Source organism: Nerophis lumbriciformis, linkage group LG04, assembly GCF_033978685.3.
Source record: "Nerophis lumbriciformis linkage group LG04, RoL_Nlum_v2.1, whole genome shotgun sequence".
Lineage (NCBI taxonomy): Eukaryota > Metazoa > Chordata > Actinopteri > Syngnathiformes > Syngnathidae > Nerophis > Nerophis lumbriciformis.
In genome coordinates, this window is record NC_084551.2 from 66,822,858 (window position 1) to 66,843,886 (window position 21,029).

Sequence of the window (21,029 nt, forward strand, 5' to 3'; positions counted from 1 at the left end):
AACTTTTGTTATAACACTGCCAAAATTCTACCTTTTTCTTGTGAAATTGTGACCTTTTTCTTGTGAAATTCCAACAATTTTTTTTACAACAAACTTTTTTATATTTGCATAGTAAATCCATATTGTTAATGTTGTAAATACAAAATAAATAAATAAAATTCTGATTTTCATCACAATATTGCCAACTTTTTTGTTGTTCTTGTAAAATAGTGACATGTTTTGAGTAAAATTTTGACTTTTGTCCTAATTTTTCCAAGTAAAAATTCTGATTGTTACTATAATATTGCCAACATGTTAAAGTTTTCTTATAAAATTGTAACTTTTGTCGAATAAAAGTACGACTCTTTTCGTAAAATTGCCAACATTTGAAACTTTTCTTGTAAAATTGCGACTGTTATTGAGTGAAATTCCAACTTTTATCATAATATCGCACAAATGTTCTGTTTTTCTTGCAAAATTTTGGCTTGCGTTGAGTAAAATGACAACTTTTGTTATAATACTGCCAGAAATTCTACGTTTTTCTTGTGAAATTCCAACAATTTTTTTTTACAACAAACTTTTTTTATATTTGCATAGTAAATCCATATTGTTAATGTTGTAAATACAAAATAAATAAATAAAATTCTGATTTTCATCACAATATTGCCAACATTTTCAGAATGTGCTTTTATTTTTAAACAAAGAAAACAATCTGAAGTTGTCTTTATTTTTAAGTTATTGTGCCGTGATTTTACCAGTCCGGCCCACTTGGGAGTAGATTTTTTTCCTCCATGTGGCCCTTGATGTAAAATGAGTTTGACACCCTTGCTATAGAGTCAGGGTTGCACATGCAGGCGCTCCCGTGCATTCCCTGTCTGCTCGCTGGAGTAGAATAGCCTGAGTCAGCTGACTCATCGCAAAGGCTGCAAAGCCACTGGAGAGAATGTCCACCTCCGTCAGTCTGCTCCCGAATCACGTAGAGTGCGCGGCGCCGCCATGGAGCACATGCCCGCTGTGTGCATGTTAAATCTATCATCCGTGTGTAAAGGCCACGCCGCGTGCACTGTGCACAGTGTGTGTGTGCATTATTAACCCCTCTCCTGGAGGTGAGGTAACGCAGAGGTAAGCAGAGGTCAAGCGTTGTTCACAGCCTTAAGGAGGGCATCCATTAAATGCATCATTCTTCAGAATGTCTCCGACGGAACAGGAATATGACTTCGGCCTCGCCGAGCATTTGTTGATTTCTTTCAAAATCACTCAAGGTCTTGCTGTGGCGTGGAATAATGCACCCTGGAAGTATGGAGGCCTCACACTATTATGTTAGATCCACTATGGACTGGACTCTCACACTATTATGTTAGATCCACTATGGACTGGACTCTCACTATTATGTTAGATCCACTATGGACTAGACTCTCACAATATTATGTCAGATCCACTATGGACTGGACTCTTACTATTATGTTAGATCCACTATGGACTGGACTTTCACTATTATGTTAGATCCACTATGGACTGGACTCTCACAATATTATGTCAGATCCACTATGGACTGGACTCTTACTATTATGTTAGATCCACTATGGACTGGACTTTCACTATTATGTTAGATCCACTATGGACTGGACTCTCACACTATTATGTTAGATCCACTATGGACTGGACTCTCACTATTATGTTAGATCCACTATGGACTGGACTCTCACACTATTATGTTAGATCCACTATGGACTGGACTCTCACTATTATGTTAGATCCACTATGGACTGGACTCTCACTATTATGTTGGATCCACTATGGACTGGACTCTCACTATTATGTTAGATCCACTATGGACTGGACTCTCACAATATTATGTCAGATCCACTATGGACTGGACTCTTACTATTATGTTAGATCCACTATGGACTGGACTTTCACTATTATGTTAGATCCACTATGGACTGGACTCTCACACTATTATGTTAGATCCACTATGGACTGGACTCTTACTATTATGTTAGATCCACTATGGACTGGACTCTCACACTATTATGTTAGATCAACTATGGACTGGACTCTCGCACTATTATGTTAGATCCACTATGGACTGGACTCTCACATTATTATGTTAGATCCACTATGGACTGGACTCTTACTATTATGTTAGATCCACTATGGACTGGACTCTCACTATTATGTTGGATCCACTATGGACTGGACTCTCACACTATTATGTTAGATCCACTATGGACTGGACTCTCACTATTATGTTAGATCCACTATGGACTGGACTCTTACTATTATGTTAGATCCACTATGGACTGGACTCTCACACTATTATGTTAGATCCACTATGGACTGGACTCTCACACTATTATGTTAGATCCACTATGGACTGGACTCTCACACTATTATGTTAGATCCACTATGGACTGGACTCTCACACTATTATGTTAGATCCACTATGGACTGGACTCTTACTATTATGTTAGATCCACTATGGACTGGACTCTCACACTATTATGTTAGATCCACTATGGACTGGACTCTTACTATTATGTTAGATCCACTATGGACTGGACTCTCACACTATTATGTTAGATCCACTATGGACTGGACTCTTACTATTATGTTAGATCCACTATGGACTGGACTCTTACTATTATGTTAGATCCACTATGGACTGGACTCTCACACTATTATGTTAGATCCACTATGGACTGGACTCTCACTATTATGTAAGATCCACTATGGACTGGACTCTCACACTATTGTGTTAGATCCACTATGGACTGGACTCTCACTATTATGTTAGATCCACTATGGACTGGACTCTCACTATTATGTTAGATCCACTATGGACTGGACTCTTACTATTATGTTAGATCCACTATGGACTGGACTCTCACACTATTATGTTAGATCCACTATGGACTGGACTCTCACTATTATGTTAGATCCACTATGGACTGGACTCTTACTATTATGTTAGATCCACTATGGACTGGACTCTCACTATTATGTTAGATCCACTATGGACTGGACTCTCACTATTATGTTAGATCCACTATGGACTGTACTCTTACTATTATGTTAGATCCACTATGGACTGGACTCTCACACTATTATGTTAGATCCACTATGGACTGGACTCTCACACTATTATGTTAGATCCACTATGGACTGGACTCTTACTATTATGTTAGATCCACTATGGACTGGACTCTTACTATTATGTTAGATCCACTATGGACTGGACTCTCACACTATTATGTTAGATCCACTATGGACTGGACTCTTACTATTATGTTAGATCCACTAAGGACTGGACTCTCACACTATTATGTTAGATCCACTATGGACTGGACTCTTACTATTATGTTAGATCCACTATGGACTGGACTCTCACACTATTATGTTAGATCCACTATGGACTGGACTCTTACAATTATGTTAGATCCACTATGGACTGGACTCTCACACTATTATGTTAGATCCACTATGGACTGGACTCTCACACTATTATGTTAGATCCACTATGGACTGGACTCTCACTATTATGTTAGATCCACTATGGACTGGACTCTCACTATTATGTTAGATCCACTATGGACTGTACTCTTACTATTATGTTAGATCCACTATGGACTGGACTCTCACACTATTATGTTAGATCCACTATGGACTGGACTCTCACACTATTATGTTAGATCCACTATGGACTGGACTCTTACTATTATGTTAGATCCACTATGGACTGGACTCTTACTATTATGTTAGATCCACTATGGACTGGACTCTCACACTATTATGTTAGATCCACTATGGACTGGACTCTTACTATTATGTTGGATCCACTATGGACTGGATTCTCACTATTATGTTGGATCCACTATGGACTGTACTCTTACTATTATGTTAGATCCACTATGGACTGGACTCTCGCTATTATGTTAGATCCACTATGGACTGGACTCTCACACTATTATGTTAGATCCACTATGGACTGGACTCTTACTATTATGTTAGATCCACTATGGACTGGACTCTCACACTATTATGTTAGATCCACTATGGACTGGACTCTTACTATTATGTTAGATCCACTATGGACTGGACTCTTACTATTATGTTAGATCCACTATGGACTGGACTCTTACTATTATGTTAGATCCACTATGGACTGGACTCTCACTATTATGTTAGATCCACTATGGACTGGACTCTCACTATTATGTTAGATCCACTATGGACTGGACTCTCACACTATTATGTTAGATCCACTATGGACTGGACTCTCACACTATTATGTTAGATCCACTATGGACTGGACTCTCACTATTATGTTAGATCCACTATGGACTGGACTCTCACTATTATGTTAGATCCACTATGGACTGGACTCTCACTATTATGTTAGATCCACTATGGACTGGACTCTCACTATTATGTTAGATCCACTATGGACTGGACTTTCACAATATTATGTTAGATCCACTATGGACTGGACTGTCACTATTATGTTAGATCCACAATGGACGGGACTCTCACTATTATGTTAGATCCACTATGGACTGGACTCTCACTATTATGTTAGATCCACTATGGACTGGACTGTCACTATTATGTAAGATCCACTATGGACTGGACTCTCACTATTTTGTTAGATCCACTATGGACTGGACTCTCACTATTATGTTAGATCCACTATGGACTGGACTCTCACTATTATGTTAGATCCACTATGGACTGGACTCTCACTATTATGTTAGATCCACTATGGACTGGACTCTCACTATTATGTTAGATCCACTATGGACTGGATTCTCACTATTATGTAAGATCCACTATGGACTGGACTCTCACTATTATGTTAGATCCACTATGGACTGGACTCTCACTATTATGTTGGATCCACTATGGACTGGATTCTCACTATTATGTTAGATCCACTATGGACTGGACTCTCACTATTATGTTAGATCCACTATGGACTGGACTCTCACTATTATGTTAGATCCACTATGGACTGGACTTTCACAATATTATGTTAGATCCACTATGGACTGGACTCTCACTATTATGTTAGATCCACTATGGACTGGACTCTCACTATTATGTTAGATCCACTATGGACTGGACTTTCACAATATTATGTTAGATCCACTATGGACTGGACTCTCACTATTATGTTAGATCCACTATGGACTGGACTTTCACACTATTATGTTAGATCCACTATGGACTGGACTCTCACTATTATGTTAGATCCACTATGGACTGGACTCTCACTATTATGTTAGATCCACTATGGACTGGACTCTCACTATTATGTTAGATCCACTATGGACTGGACTCTCACTATTATGTTAGATCCACTATGGACTGGACTCTCACTATTATGTTAGATCCACTATGGACTGGACTCTCACTATTATGTTAGATCCACTATGGACTGGACTTTCACAATATTATGTTAGATCCACTATGGACTGGACTGTCACTATTATGTTAGATCCACAATGGACGGGACTCTCACTATTATGTTAGATCCACTATGGACTGGACTCTCACTATTATGTTAGATCCACTATGGACTGGACTGTCACTATTATGTAAGATCCACTATGGACTGGACTCTCACTATTATGTTAGATCCACTATGGACTGGACTCTCACTATTATGTTAGATCCACTATGGACTGGACTCTCACTATTATGTTAGATCCACTATGGACTGGACTCTCACTATTATGTTAGATCCACTATGGACTGGACTCTCACTATTATGTTAGATCCACTATGGACTGGATTCTCACTATTATGTAAGATCCACTATGGACTGGACTCTCACTATTATGTTAGATCCACTATGGACTGGACTCTCACTATTATGTTGGATCCACTATGGACTGGATTCTCACTATTATGTTAGATCCACTATGGACTGGACTCTCACTATTATGTTAGATCCACTATGGACTGGACTCTCACTATTATGTTAGATCCACTATGGACTGGACTTTCACAATATTATGTTAGATCCACTATGGACTGGACTCTCACTATTATGTTAGATCCACTATGGACTGGACTCTCACAATTATGTTAGATCCACTATGGACTGGACTTTCACAATATTATGTTAGATCCACTATGGACTGGACTCTCACTATTATGTTAGATCCACTATGGACTGGACTTTCACACTATTATGTTAGATCCACTATGGACTGGACTCTCACTATTATGTTAGATCCACTATGGACTGGACTCTCACTATTATGTTAGATCCACTATGGACTGGACTCTCACTATTATGTTAGATCCACTATGGACTGGACTCTCACTATTATGTTAGATCCACTATGGACTGGACTCTCACACTATTATGTTGGATCCACTATGGACTGGACTCTCACTATTATGTTAGATCCACTATGGACTGGACTCTCACTATTATGTTAGATCCACTATGGACTGGACTCTCACTATTATGTTGGATCCACTATGGACTGGACTTTCACTATTATGTTAGATCCACTATGGACTGGACTTTCATAGTGGATCCAACATAATAGTGTGAGGCCTCCATACTTCCAGGGTGCATTATTCTACGGTGTAGAATAATGCACCCTGGAAGTATGGAGGCCCATTTCACAACTGAAAAGTAAAGGGAAAAGCAAAATAAAAGATACCAATTTGACCTTTGAGTGGTGATCTGAAGCTAACGGGAGTTTGGTAAATATGCAAATAATATGCCAAAGACAAAAAAATGGGCTTTGTATACAAACCCCGTTTCCATATGAGTTGGGAAATTGTGTTAGATGTAAATATAAACGGAATACAATGATTTGCAAATTATTTTCAACCCATATTCAGTTGAATATGCTACAAAGACAACATATTTGATGTTCAAACTCATAAACATTTTTTTTTTTTTTGCAAATAATCATTAACTTTAGAATTTGATGCCAGCAACACGTGACAAAGAAGTTGGGAAAGGTGGCAATAAATACTGATAAAGTTGAGGAATGCTCATCAAACACTTATTTGGAACATCCCACAGGTGAACAGGCTAATTGGGAACAGGTGGGTGCCATGATTGGGTATAAAAGTAGATTCCATGAAATGCTCAGTCATTCACAAACAAGGATGGGGCGAGGGTCACCACTTTGTCAACAAATGCGTGAACAAATTGTTGAACAGTTTAGGAAAAACCTTTCTCAACCAGCTATTGCAAGGAATTTAGGGATTTCACCATCTACGCTCCGTAATATCATCAAAGGGTTCAGAGAATCTGGAGAAATCACTGCACGTAAGCAGCTAAGCCCGTGACCTTCCATCCCTCAGGCTGTACTGCATCAACAAGCGACATCAGTGTGTAAAGGATATCACCACATGGGCTCAGGAACACTTCAGAAACCCAGTGTCAGTAACTACAGTTGGTTGCTACATCTGTAAATGCAAGTTAAAACTCTCCTATGAAAGGCGAAAACCGTTTATCAACAACACCCAGAAACGCAGTCGGCTTCTCTGGGGCTGAGCTCATCTAAGATGGACTGATACAAAGTGGAAAAGTGTTCTGTGGTCTGACGAGTCCACATTTCAAATTGTTTTTGGAAACTGTGGACGTCGTGTCCTCCGGACCAAAGAGGAAAAGAACCATCCGGATTGTTATCGGCGCAAAGTTGAAAAGGCAGCATGTGTGATGGTATGGGGGTGTATTAGTGCCCAAGACATGGGTAACTTACACATCTGTGAAGGCGCCATTAATGCGGAAAGGTACATACATGTTTTGGAGCAACATATGGACGTTACCATGGACGCCCCTGCTTATTTCAGCAAGACAATGCCAAGCCACGTGTTACATCAACGTGGCTTCATAGTAAAAGAGTGCGGGTACTAGACTGGCCTGCCTGTAGTCCAGACCTGTCTCCCATTGAAAATGTGTGACGCATTATGAAGCCTAAAATAGCACAACGGAGACCCCCGGACTGTTGAACAACTTAAGCTGTACATCAAGCAAGAATGGGAAAGAATTCCACCTGAGAAGCTTCAAAAATGTGTCTCCTCAGTTCCCAAACCCATATTTGATGTTCAAACTCATAAACTTTTTTTTTTTTTTTGCAAATAATAATTAACTTAGAATTTCATGGCTGCAACACGTGCCAAAGTAGTTGGGAAAGGGCATGTTCACCACTGTGTTTCATGGCCTTTCCTTTTAACAACACTCAGTAAAGGTTTGGGAACTGAGGAGACACATTTTTGAAGCTTCTCAGGTGGAATTCTTTACCATTCTTGCTTGATGTACAGCTTAAGTTGTTCAACAGTCCGGGGGTCTCTGTTGTGCTATTTTAGGCTTCATAATGCGCCACACATTTTCAACGGGCGACAGGTCTGGACTACAGATAGGCTAGTCTAGTACCCGCAGGCCCGGCCCAAACCAATCTGGCGCCCTAGGCAAGATTTTAGGTGGCGCCCCCCCCACATCGGCAGTGAAGTGTATATACTCACAAGAAACCGAATAGCTTTGTCTTTGACCTTTTTTTGACTTAAAGAAAGCAAATTAACAATCAGAATAGTTAACAAGATAAAAAAAATATGAATAAATAAATTAATGCAAAAAAATAAAAAATGAATATATGAAATACAATATTTTTTACATACATATTGCTTAATTTACATTAATGATGTGCACTTTAACAACTAGGCTTACAACTATACCTAATATATAAAGGGGTGGAAAAGTGACTATTACCTGCAGGGCAAACATTAGCTAACCAGAAGGCAATAACAATGTAAACAAAAAATACCTGCTTAAAAGATCTAATACAAATGTCCCTGAGGAATGTAAGGTGGGAGTACTGTAATTACCTAACGTTACATTATTATTTTCCATAACAATTTAGCCCCCTCCACAATATTAACCCGACGTTAAAACAGAACTAGCTATTTATTGATTAGCAATTGCCGAATCATGTAACATTAGCTTAATGCTAAAAAGCCAGGTTACTATCACATTCTGTAACAGACAAATAATTTCATGTAGGCTAACGTTACCTACCTGCTACTTCTGTCTTTCCTCGTTTCTCCTCCTCTTCTTTTCTCTTTTTTCTTCCCTGGGCACCTGACAGTTTTGGCCGTTTTGACATCTTGTGTTGATTTTTTGATGTGGTGACGTCCAAAAAGAGTCATGATACGGGAAGGGAGGGGGCGCACCGTGCGGGGGGAGGGGGGGGGGGGGGGGGGCGTAATGTTGTAGCAAATAATATTTCTATTATATAGGCTTTACTTTGCATTTTAATTAACGTGGGATTATTTTTTGTATTAAGAAATAATAGTACCAACTTTTTTTTTTTTTTCTCCAACATTTGTGGCACTGGCGTGGCGCCCCCTGATGGACGGCGCCCTTAGCATTTGCCTATAAGGCCTATGCCACGGGCCGGCCCTGAGTACCCGCACTGTTTTACTATGAAGCCACGTTGATGTAACACGTGGCTTGGCATTGTCTTGCTGAAATAAGCAGGGGCGTCCATGGTAACGTTGCTTGGATGGCAACATATGTACTTGTATGTACCTTTCAGCATTAATGGCGCCTTCACAGATGTGTAAGTTACCCATGTCTTGGGCACTAATACACCCCCATACCATCACACATGCTGCCTTTTCAACTTTGCGCCGATAACAATCCGGATGGTTCTTTTCCTCTTTGGTCCGGAGGACACGACGTCCACAGTTTCCAAAAACAATTTGAAATGTGGACTCGTCAGACCACAGAACACTTTTCCACTTTGTATCAGTCCATCTTTGATGAGTTCAGGCCCAGCGAAGCCGACGGCGTTTCTGGGTGTTGTTGATAAACGGTTTTCACCTTGCATAGGAGAGTTTTAACTTGCACTTACAGATGTAGCGACCAACTGTAGTTACTGACAGTGGGTTTCTGAAGTGTTCCTGAGCCCATTTGGTGATATCCTTTACACATTGATGTCGCTTAGCTGCTTACGTGCAGTGATTTCTCCAGATTCTCTGAACCCTTTGTTGATATTACAGACCGAAATAACAAGTGTGTGTCAAAATTTGAAGTGCTCCCCCTCCGGCCAACATATGAAATAACAAGTGTGCATTAGAAATTTAAAAGCGCCCCCTTTGGCCAAAATTACTTAAAAAAAATAAACATGTATATAGAGACATACTGTAATAACTTGAAGTAAATAATGAAGATTAAAAACCAATTACAAACACAAAAAAAATTAAGAATAAAAAAATGTTTTTTCTCACAATGTGTCGACTTTTTTCTTATAAAATTGGGAACCATTTCTCATATTCTTTCTGCAATATTGCAATATTTTCTCGTAATTTTTTTAAATGTAAAATTATTACTTTTTAATGCAAAATGGTGACACTTGTCATATAAAATTCTGATTTTCATCACAATATTGCCAACTTTTTTGTTGTTCTTGTAAAATAGTGACATTTTTTGAGTAAAATTTTGACTTTTGTCCTAATTTTGCCAAGTAAAAATTCTGATTGTTACTATAATATTGCCAACATGTTAAAGTTTTCTTATAAAATTGTAACTTTTGTCGAATCAAATTACGACTCTTTTTGTAAAATTGCCAACATTTGAAACTTTTCTTGTAAAATTGCGACTGTTATTGAGTAAAATTCCAACTTTTGTCATTATATCGCACAAATGTTCCGTTTTTCTTGCAAAATTTTGGCTTGCGTTGAGTAAAATGACAACTTTTGTTATAATACTGCCAAAATTCTATATTTTTCTTGTGAAATTGTGACCTTTTACTTGTGAAATTCCAACAATTTTTTTTACAACAAACTTTTTTATATTTGCATCGTAAATCCATATTGTTAATGTTGTAAATACAAAATAAATAAATAAAATTCTGATTTTCATCACAATATTGCCAACTTTTTTGTTGTTCTTGTAAAATAGTGACATGTTTTGAGTAAAATTTTGACTTTTGTCCTAATTTTTCCAAGTAAAAATTCTGATTGTTACTATAATATTGCCAACATGTTAAAGTTTTCTTATAAAATTGTAACTTTTGTCGAATAAAATTACGACTCTTTTCGTAAAATTGCCAACATTTGAAACTGTTCTTGTAAAATTGCGACTGTTATTGAGTAAAATTCCAACTTTTATCATAATATCGCACAAATGTTCCGTTTTTCTTGCAAAATTTGTCTTGCATTGAGTAAAATGACAACTTTTGTTATAATACTGCCAAAATTCTACGTTTTTCTTGTGAAACTGTGACCTTTTTCTTGTGAAATTCCAACAATTTTTTTTACAACAAACTTTTTTATATTTGCATAGTAAATCCATATTGTTAATGTTGTAAATACAAAATAAATAAATACAATTCTGATTTTCATCACAATATTGCCAACTTTTTTGTTGTTCTTGTAAAATAGTGACATTTTTTTAGTAAAATTTTGACTTTTGTCCTAATTTTTCCAAGTAAAAATTCTGATTGTTACTATAATATTGCCAACATGTTAAAGTTTTCTTATAAAATTGTAACTTTTGTCGAATAAAATTACGACTCTTTTCGTAAAATTGCCAACATTTGAAACTTTTCTTGTAAAATTGCGACTGTTATTGAGTAAAAATCCAACTTTTATCATAATATCGCACAAATGTTCCGTTTTTCTTGCAAAATTTTGGCTTGCGTTGAGTAAAATGACAACTTTTGTTATAACACTGCCAAAATTCTACCTTTTTCTTGTGAAATTGTGACCTTTTTCTTGTGAAATTCCAACAATTTTTTTTACAACAAACTTTTTTATATTTGCATAGTAAATCCATATTGTTAATGTTGTAAATACAAAATAAATAAATAAAATTCTGATTTTCATCACAATATTGCCAACTTTTTTTGTTGTTCTTGTAAAATAGTGACATGTTTTGAGTAAAATTTTGACTTTTGTCCTAATTTTTCCAAGTAAAAATTCTGATTGTTACTATAATATTGCCAACATGTTAAAGTTTTCTTATAAAATTGTAACTTTTGTCGAATAAAATTACGACTCTTTTCGTAAAATTGCCAACATTTGAAACTTTTCTTGTAAAATTGCGACTGTTATTGAGTGAAATTCCAACTTTTACCATAATATCGCACAAATGTTCTGTTTTTCTTGCAAAATTTTGGCTTGCGTTGAGTAAAATGACAACTTTTGTTATAACACTGCCAAAATTCTACCTTTTTCTTGTGAAATTGTGACCTTTTTCTTGTGAAATTCCAACAATTTTTTTTACAACAAACTTTTTAATATTTGCATAGTAAATCCATATTGTTAATGTTGTAAATACAAAATAAATAAATAAAATTCTGATTTTCATCACAATATTGCCAACTTTTTTTTTGTTCTTGTAAAATAGTGACATGTTTTGAGTAAAATTTTGACTTTTGTCCTAATTTTTCCAAGTAAAAATTCTGATTGTTACTATAATATTGCCAACATGTTAAAGTCTTCTTATAAAATTGTAACTTTTGTCGAATAAAATTACGACTCTTTTCGTAAAATTGCCAACATTTGAAACTTTTCTTGTAAAATTGCGACTGTTATTGAGTGAAATTCCAACTTTTATCATAATATCGCACAAATGTTCTGTTTTTCTTGCAAAATTTTGGCTTGCGTTGAGTAAAATGACAACTTTTGTTATAATACTGCCAAAATTCTACCTTTTTCTTGTGAAATTGTGACCTTTTTCTTGTGAAATTCCAACAATTTTTTTTACAACAAACTTTTTTATATTTGCATAGTAAATCCATATTGTTAATGTTGTAAATACAAAATAAATAAATAAAATTCTGATTTTCATCACAATATTGCCAACTTTTTTGTTGTTCTTGTAAAATAGTGACATGTTTTGAGTAAAATTTTGACTTTTGTCCTAATTTTTCCAAGTAAAAATTCTGATTGTTACTATAATATTGCCAACATGTTAAAGTTTTCTTATAAAATTGTAACTTTTGTCGAATAAAATTACGACTCTTTTCGTAAAATTGCCAACATTTGAAACTTTTCTTGTAAAATTGCGACTGTTATTGAGTGAAATTCCAACTTTTATCATAATATCGCACAAATGTTCTGTTTTTCTTGCAAAATTTTGGCTTGCGTTGAGTAAAATGACAACTTTTGTTATAATACTGCCAGAAATTCTACGTTTTTCTTGTGAAATTCCAACAATTTTTTTTTACAACAAACTTTTTTTATATTTGCATAGTAAATCCATATTGTTAATGTTGTAAATACAAAATAAATAAATAAAATTCTGATTTTCATCACAATATTGCCAACTTTTTTGTTGTTCTTGTAAAATAGTGACATGTTTTGAGTAAAATTTTGACTTTTGTCCTAATTTTTCCAAGTAAAAATTCTGATTGTTACTATAATATTGCCAACATGTTAAAGTTTTCTTATAAAATTGTAACTTTTGTCGAATAAAATTACGACTCTTTTCGTAAAATTGCCAACATTTGAAACTTTTCTTGTAAAATTGCGACTGTTATTGAGTGAAATTCCAACTTTTATCATAATATCGCACAAATGTTCCGTTTTTCTTGCAAAATTTTGGCTTGCGTTGAGTAAAATGACAACTTTTGTTATAATACTGCCAGAAATTCTACGTTTTCCTTGTGAAATTCCAACAATTTTTTTTTACAACAAACTTTTTTTATATTTGCATAGTAAATCCATATTGTTAATGTTGTAAATACAAAATAAATAAATACAATTCTGATTTTCATCACAATATTGCCAACTTTTTTGTTGTTCTTGTAAAATAGTGACATGTTTTGAGTAAAATTTTGACTTTTGTCCTAATTTTTCCAAGTAAAAATTCTGATTGTTACTATAATATTGCCAACATGTTAAAGTGTTCTTATAAAATTGTAACTTTTGTCGAATAAAATTACGACTCTTTTCGTAAAATTGCCAACATTTGAAACTTTTCTTGTAAAATTGCGACTGTTATGGAGTGAAATTCCAACTTTTATCATAATATCGCACAAATGTTCCGTTTTTCTTGCAAAATTTTGGCTTGCGTTGAGTAAAATGACAACTTTTGTTATAACACTGCCAAAATTCTACCTTTTTCTTGTGAAATTGTGACCTTTTTCTTGTGAAATTCCAACAATTTTTTTTACAACAAACTTTTTTATATTTGCATAGTAAATCCATATTGTTAATGTTGTAAATACAAAATAAATAAATACAATTCTGATTTTCATCACAATATTGCCAACTTTTTTGTTGTTCTTGTAAAATAGTGACATGTTTTGAGTAAAATTTTGACTTTTGTCCTAATTTTTCCAAGTAAAAATTCTGATTGTTACTATAATATTGCCAACATGTTAAAGTTTTCTTATAAAATTGTAACTTTTGTCGAATAAAATTACGACTCTTTTCGTAAAATTGCCAACATTTGAAACTTTTCTTGTAAAATTGCGACTGTTATTGAGTGAAATTCCAACTTTTATCATAATATCGCACAAATGTTCTGTTTTTCTTGCAAAATTTTGGCTTGCGTTGAGTAAAATGACAACTTTTGTTATAATACTGCTAGAAATTCTACGTTTTTCTTGTGAAATTCCAACAATTTTTTTTTACAACAAACTTTTTTATATTTGCATAGTAAATCCATATTGTTAATGTTGTAAATACAAAATAAATAAATACAATTCTGATTTTCATCACAATATTGCCAACATTTTCAGAATGTGCTTTTATTTTTAAACAAAGAAAACAATCCGAAGTTGTCTTTATTTTTAAGTTATCGTGCCGTGATTTTACCAGTCCGGCCCACTTGGGAGTAGATTTTTTTCCTCCATGTGGCACTTGATGTAAAATGAGTTCGACACCTCTGCTATAGAGTCAGGGTTGCACATGCAGGCGCTCCCGTGCATTCCCTGTCTGCTCGCTGGAGTAGAATAGCCTGAGTCAGCTGACTCATCGCAAAGGCTGCAAAGCCACTGGAGAGAATCTCCACCTCCGTCAGTCTGCTCCCGAATCACGTAGAGTGCGCGGCGCCGCCATGGAGCACATGCCCGCTGTGTGCATGTTAAATCTATCATCCGTGTGTAAAGGCCACGCCGCGTGCACTGTGCACAGTGTGTGTGTGCATTATTAACCCCTCTCCTGGAGGTGAGGTAACGCAGAGGTAAGCAGAGGTCAAGCGTTGTTCACAGTGCTATAGCCATCGGCCTCTGCCTTAAGGAGGGCATCCATTAAATGCATCATTCTTCAGAATGTCTCCGACGGAACAGGAAAATATGACTTCGGCCTCGCCGAGCATTTGTTGATTTCTTTCAAAATCACTCAAGGTCTTGCTGTGGCGTGGAATAATGCACCCTGGAAGTATGGAGGCCTCACACTATTATGTTAGATCCACTATGGACTGGACTCTTACTATTATGTTAGATCCACTATGGACTGGACTCTCACACTATTATGTTAGATCCACTATGGACTGGACTCTTACTATTATGTTAGATCCACTATGGACTGGACTCTCACTATTATGTTAGATCCACTATGGACTGGACTCTTACTATTATGTTAGATCCACTATGGACTGGACTCTCACACTATTATGTTAGATCCACTATGGACTGGACTCTCACACTATTATGTTAGATCCACTATGGACTGGATTCTCACTATTATGTTAGATCCACTATGGACTGGACTCTCACTATTATGTTAGATCCACTATGGACTGGACTCTCACTATTATGTTAGATCCACTATGGACTGGACTCTCACTATTATGTTAGATCCACTATGGACTGGACTCTCACTATTATGTTAGATCCACTATGGACTGGACTCTCACTATTATGTTAGTTCCACTATGGACTGGATTCTCACTATTATGTTGGATCCACTATGGACTGGACTCTTACTATTATGTTAGATCCACTATGGACTGGACTCTCACTAGTATGTTAGATCCACTATGGACTGGACTCTCACACTATTGTGTTAGATCCACTATGGACTGGACTCTCACTATTATGTTGGATCCACTATGGACTGGACTCTCACTATTATGTTAGATCCACTATGGACTGGACTCTCACTATTATGTTGGATCCACTATGGACTGGACTCTCACTATTATGTTAGATCCACTATGGACTGGACTCACACTATTATGTTGGATCCACTATGGACTGGACTCTCACTATTATGTTAGATCCACTATGGACTGGACTCTCACTATTATGTTAGATCCACTATGGACTGGACTCTCACTATTATGTTAGATCCACTATGGACTGGACTCTCACTATTATGTTAGATCCACTATGGACTGGATTCTCACTATTATGTTAGATCCACTATGGACTGGACTTTCACACTATTATGTCAGATCCACTATGGACTGGACTCTTACTATTATGTTAGATCCACTATGGACTGGACTCTCACACTATTATGTTAGATCCACTATGGACTGGATTCTCACTATTATGTTAGATCCACTATGGACTGGACTCTCACTATTATGTTGGATCCACTATGGACTGGACTCTCACTATTATGTTAGTTCCACTATGGACTGGACTCTCACTATTATGTTAGATCCACTATGGACTGGACTCTCACACTATTATGTTAGATCCACTATGGACTGGACTCTCACTATTATTTTAGATCCACTATGGACTGGACTCTCACTATTATGTTAGATCCACTATGGACTGGACTCTCACTATTATGTTAGTTCCACTATGGACTGGATTCTCACTATTATGTTAGATCCACTATGGACTGGACTCTCACACTATTATGTTAGATCCACTATGGACTGGACTCTTACTATTATGTTAGATCCACTATGGACTGGACTCTCACTATTATGTTAGATCCACTATGGACTGGACTCTCACTATTATGTTGGATCCACTATGGACTGGACTCTCACTATTATGTTAGTTCCACTATGGACTGGACTCTCACTATTATGTTAGATCCACTATGGACTGGACTCTCACACTATTATGTTAGATCCACTATGGACTGGACTCTCACTATTATGTTAGATCCACTATGGACTGGACTCTCACTATTATGTTAGATCCACTATGGACTGGACTCTCACACTATTATGTTAGTTCCACTATGGACTGGATTCTCACTATTATGTTAGATCCACTATGGACTGGACTCTCACTATTATGTTAGATCCACTATGGACTGGACTCTCACTATTATGTTAGATCCACTATGGACTGGACTCTTACTATTATGTTAGATCCACTATGGACTGGACTCTCACTAGTATGTTAGATCCACTATGGACTGGACTCTCACTAGTATGTTAGATCCACTATGGACTGGACTCTCACTATTATGTTAGATCCACTATGGACTGGACTCTCACACTATTGTGTTAGATCCACTATGGACTGGACTCTCACTATTATGTTGGATCCACTATGGACTGGACTCCCACTATTATGTTAGATCCACTATGGACTGGACTCTCACTATTATGTTAGATCCACTATGGACTGGACTCTCACTATTATGTTAGATCCACTATGGACTGGACTCTCACTATTATGTTGGATCCACTATGGACTGGACTCTCACTATTATGTTAGATCCACTATGGACTGGACTCTCACTATTATGTTGGATCCACTATGGACTGGACTCTCACTATTATGTTGGATCCACTATGGACTGGACTCTCACTATTATGTTAGATCCACTATGGACTGGACTCTCACTATTATGTTAGTTCCACTATGGACTGGATTCTCACTATTATGTTGGATCCACTATGGACTGGACTCTTACTATTATGTTAGATCCACTATGGACTGGACTCTCACTAGTATGTTAGATCCACTATGGACTGGACTCTCACTATTATGTTAGATCCACTATGGACTGGACTCTCACACTATTGTGTTAGATCCACTATGGACTGGACTCTCACTATTATGTTGGATCCACTATGGACTGGACTCTCACTATTATGTTAGATCCACTATGGACTGGACTCACACTATTATGTTGGATCCACTATGGACTGGACTCTCACTATTATGTTAGATCCACTATGGACTGGACTCTCACTATTATGTTAGATCCACTATGGACTGGACTCTCACTATTATGTTACATCCACTATGGACTGGACTCTCACTATTATGTTACATCCACTATGGACTGGATTCTCACTATTATGTTAGATCCACTATGGACTGGACTTTCACACTATTATGTCAGATCCACTATGGACTGGACTCTTACTATTATGTTAGATCCACTATGGACTGGACTCTCACACTATTATGTTAGATCCACTATGGACTGGATTCTCACTATTATGTTAGATCCACTATGGACTGGACTCTCACTATTATGTTGGATCCACTATGGACTGGACTCTCACTATTATGTTAGTTCCACTATGGACTGGACTCTCACTATTATGTTAGATCCACTATGGACTGGACTCTCACACTATTATGTTAGATCCACTATGGACTGGACTCTCACTATTATTTTAGATCCACTATGGACTGGACTCTCACTATTATGTTAGATCCACTATGGACTGGACTCTCACTATTATGTTAGTTCCACTATGGACTGGATTCTCACTATTATGTTAGATCCACTATGGACTGGACTCTCACACTATTATGTTAGATCCACTATGGACTGGACTCTTACTATTATGTTAGATCCACTATGGACTGGACTCTCACTATTATGTTAGATCCACTATGGACTGGACTCTCACTATTATGTTGGATCCACTATGGACTGGACTCTCACTATTATGTTAGTTCCACTATGGACTGGACTCTCACTATTATGTTAGATCCACTATGGACTGGACTCTCACACTATTATGTTAGATCCACTATGGACTGGACTCTCACTATTATGTTAGATCCACTATGGACTGGACTCTCACTATTATGTTAGATCCACTATGGACTGGACTCTCACACTATTATGTTAGTTCCACTATGGACTGGATTCTCACTATTATGTTAGATCCACTATGGACTGGACTCTCACACTATTGTGTTAGATCCACTATGGACTGGACTCTTACTATTATGTTAGATCCACTATGGACTGGACTCTCACACTATTATGTTAGATCCACTATGGACTGGACTCTCACTATTATGTTAGTTCCACTATGGACTGGATTCTCACTATTATGTTGGATCCACTATGGACTGGACTCTCACTATTATGTTAGATCCACTATGGACTGGACTCTCACTATTATGTTAGATCCACTATGGACTGGACTCTTACTATTATGTTAGATCCACTATGGACTGGACTCTCACTAGTATGTTAGATCCACTATGGACTGGACTCTCACTATTATGTTAGATCCACTATGGACTGGACTCTCACACTATTGTGTTAGATCCACTATGGACTGGACTCTCACTATTATGTTGGATCCACTATGGACTGGACTCTCACTATTATGTTAGATCCACTATGGACTGGACTCTCACTATTATGTTAGATCCACTATGGACTGGACTCTCACTATTATGTTAGATCCACTATGGACTGGACTCACACTATTATGTTGGATCCACTATGGACTGGACTTTCATAGTGGATCTAACATAATAGTGTGAGGCCTCCATACTTCCAGGGTGCATTATTCTACGGCGTGGAATAATGCACCCTGGAAGTATGGAGGCCCATTCCACAAATCAAAAGTAAAGGGAAAAGCAAAATAAAAGATACCAATTTGACCTTTGAGTGGTGATCTGAAGCTAACAGGAGTTTGGTAAATATGCAAATAATATGCCAAAGACAAAAAAAAAAGACACCCCTGCTCTAAAACCTGGATTATGCTACGGTAAATTGTCAAAAAAAAAATTCTGATTAGCCAACGTTTTCTGCATATTTCATTATGGTCGCCTGAAGCCATACTTGCCAACCCTCCCGAATTTTCCGGGAAACTCCCGAAATTCAGCGCCTCTCCCGAAAACCTCCCAGGACAAATATTCTCCCGAAAATCTCCCGATTTTCAGCCGGAGCTGGAGGGGGCGTGGCCTCCAGCTCCGGACTTGAGTGAGGACAGCCTTTTTTCATGACGGGAGGACAACAGGGTGACAAGAAGTAAATCATCCAGACTAGACATAAATTGTATTATTATGTTTATCTTACCTAAAAATAAATATATTTATTAGTTAAAAAAATAAATAAATGTTTACTATATTTTGCTAAAAACATCAAAATTAATTGTATTTTTATTTGTATTTTTTTCTGACTCCTTATTACATCCAGCCATAGAATTATACATTAAAATAAACATATTTGAAATAATTAATTTTAAATTATCATAATAATTCATTTAAAATGACCATATTTAATTATTAAAATAATTGCTTGTTTACCAACAACTTTAGCATTTTATTCATTACATTTTGAAGCTCTCAGAAGCCAAGTTATGTTATATTCCTTAATATTTATTTATGCAAGTTTGAAGTATCAATTATCTAAACACAGTTTTGTTTGCATATTTTCAGGATATATATATATATATATATATATATATATATATATATATATATATATATATATATGTATATATATATATACATACATATATATATACATATATATATATATATATATATATATATATATATATATATATATATATATATATATATATATATATATATATATATATACATACATATATATATATATATATATATATATATATATATATGTATGTATGTATGTATGTACGTATGTATGTATGTATGTATGTATATATATATATATATATATATATATATATATATATATATATATATATATATATATATATATATATATATATATATATATATACGTATGAAATACTTGACTTGGTGAATTCTAGCTGTCAATATACTCCTCCCCTCTTAACCACGCCCCCAACCTTTATTCTTCTTTGTGGGGACATTGTTGCTTGTCATGTCATGTTCGGAAGTACATTGTGGACGCCGTCTTTGCTCCACAGTAAGTCTTTGCTGTCG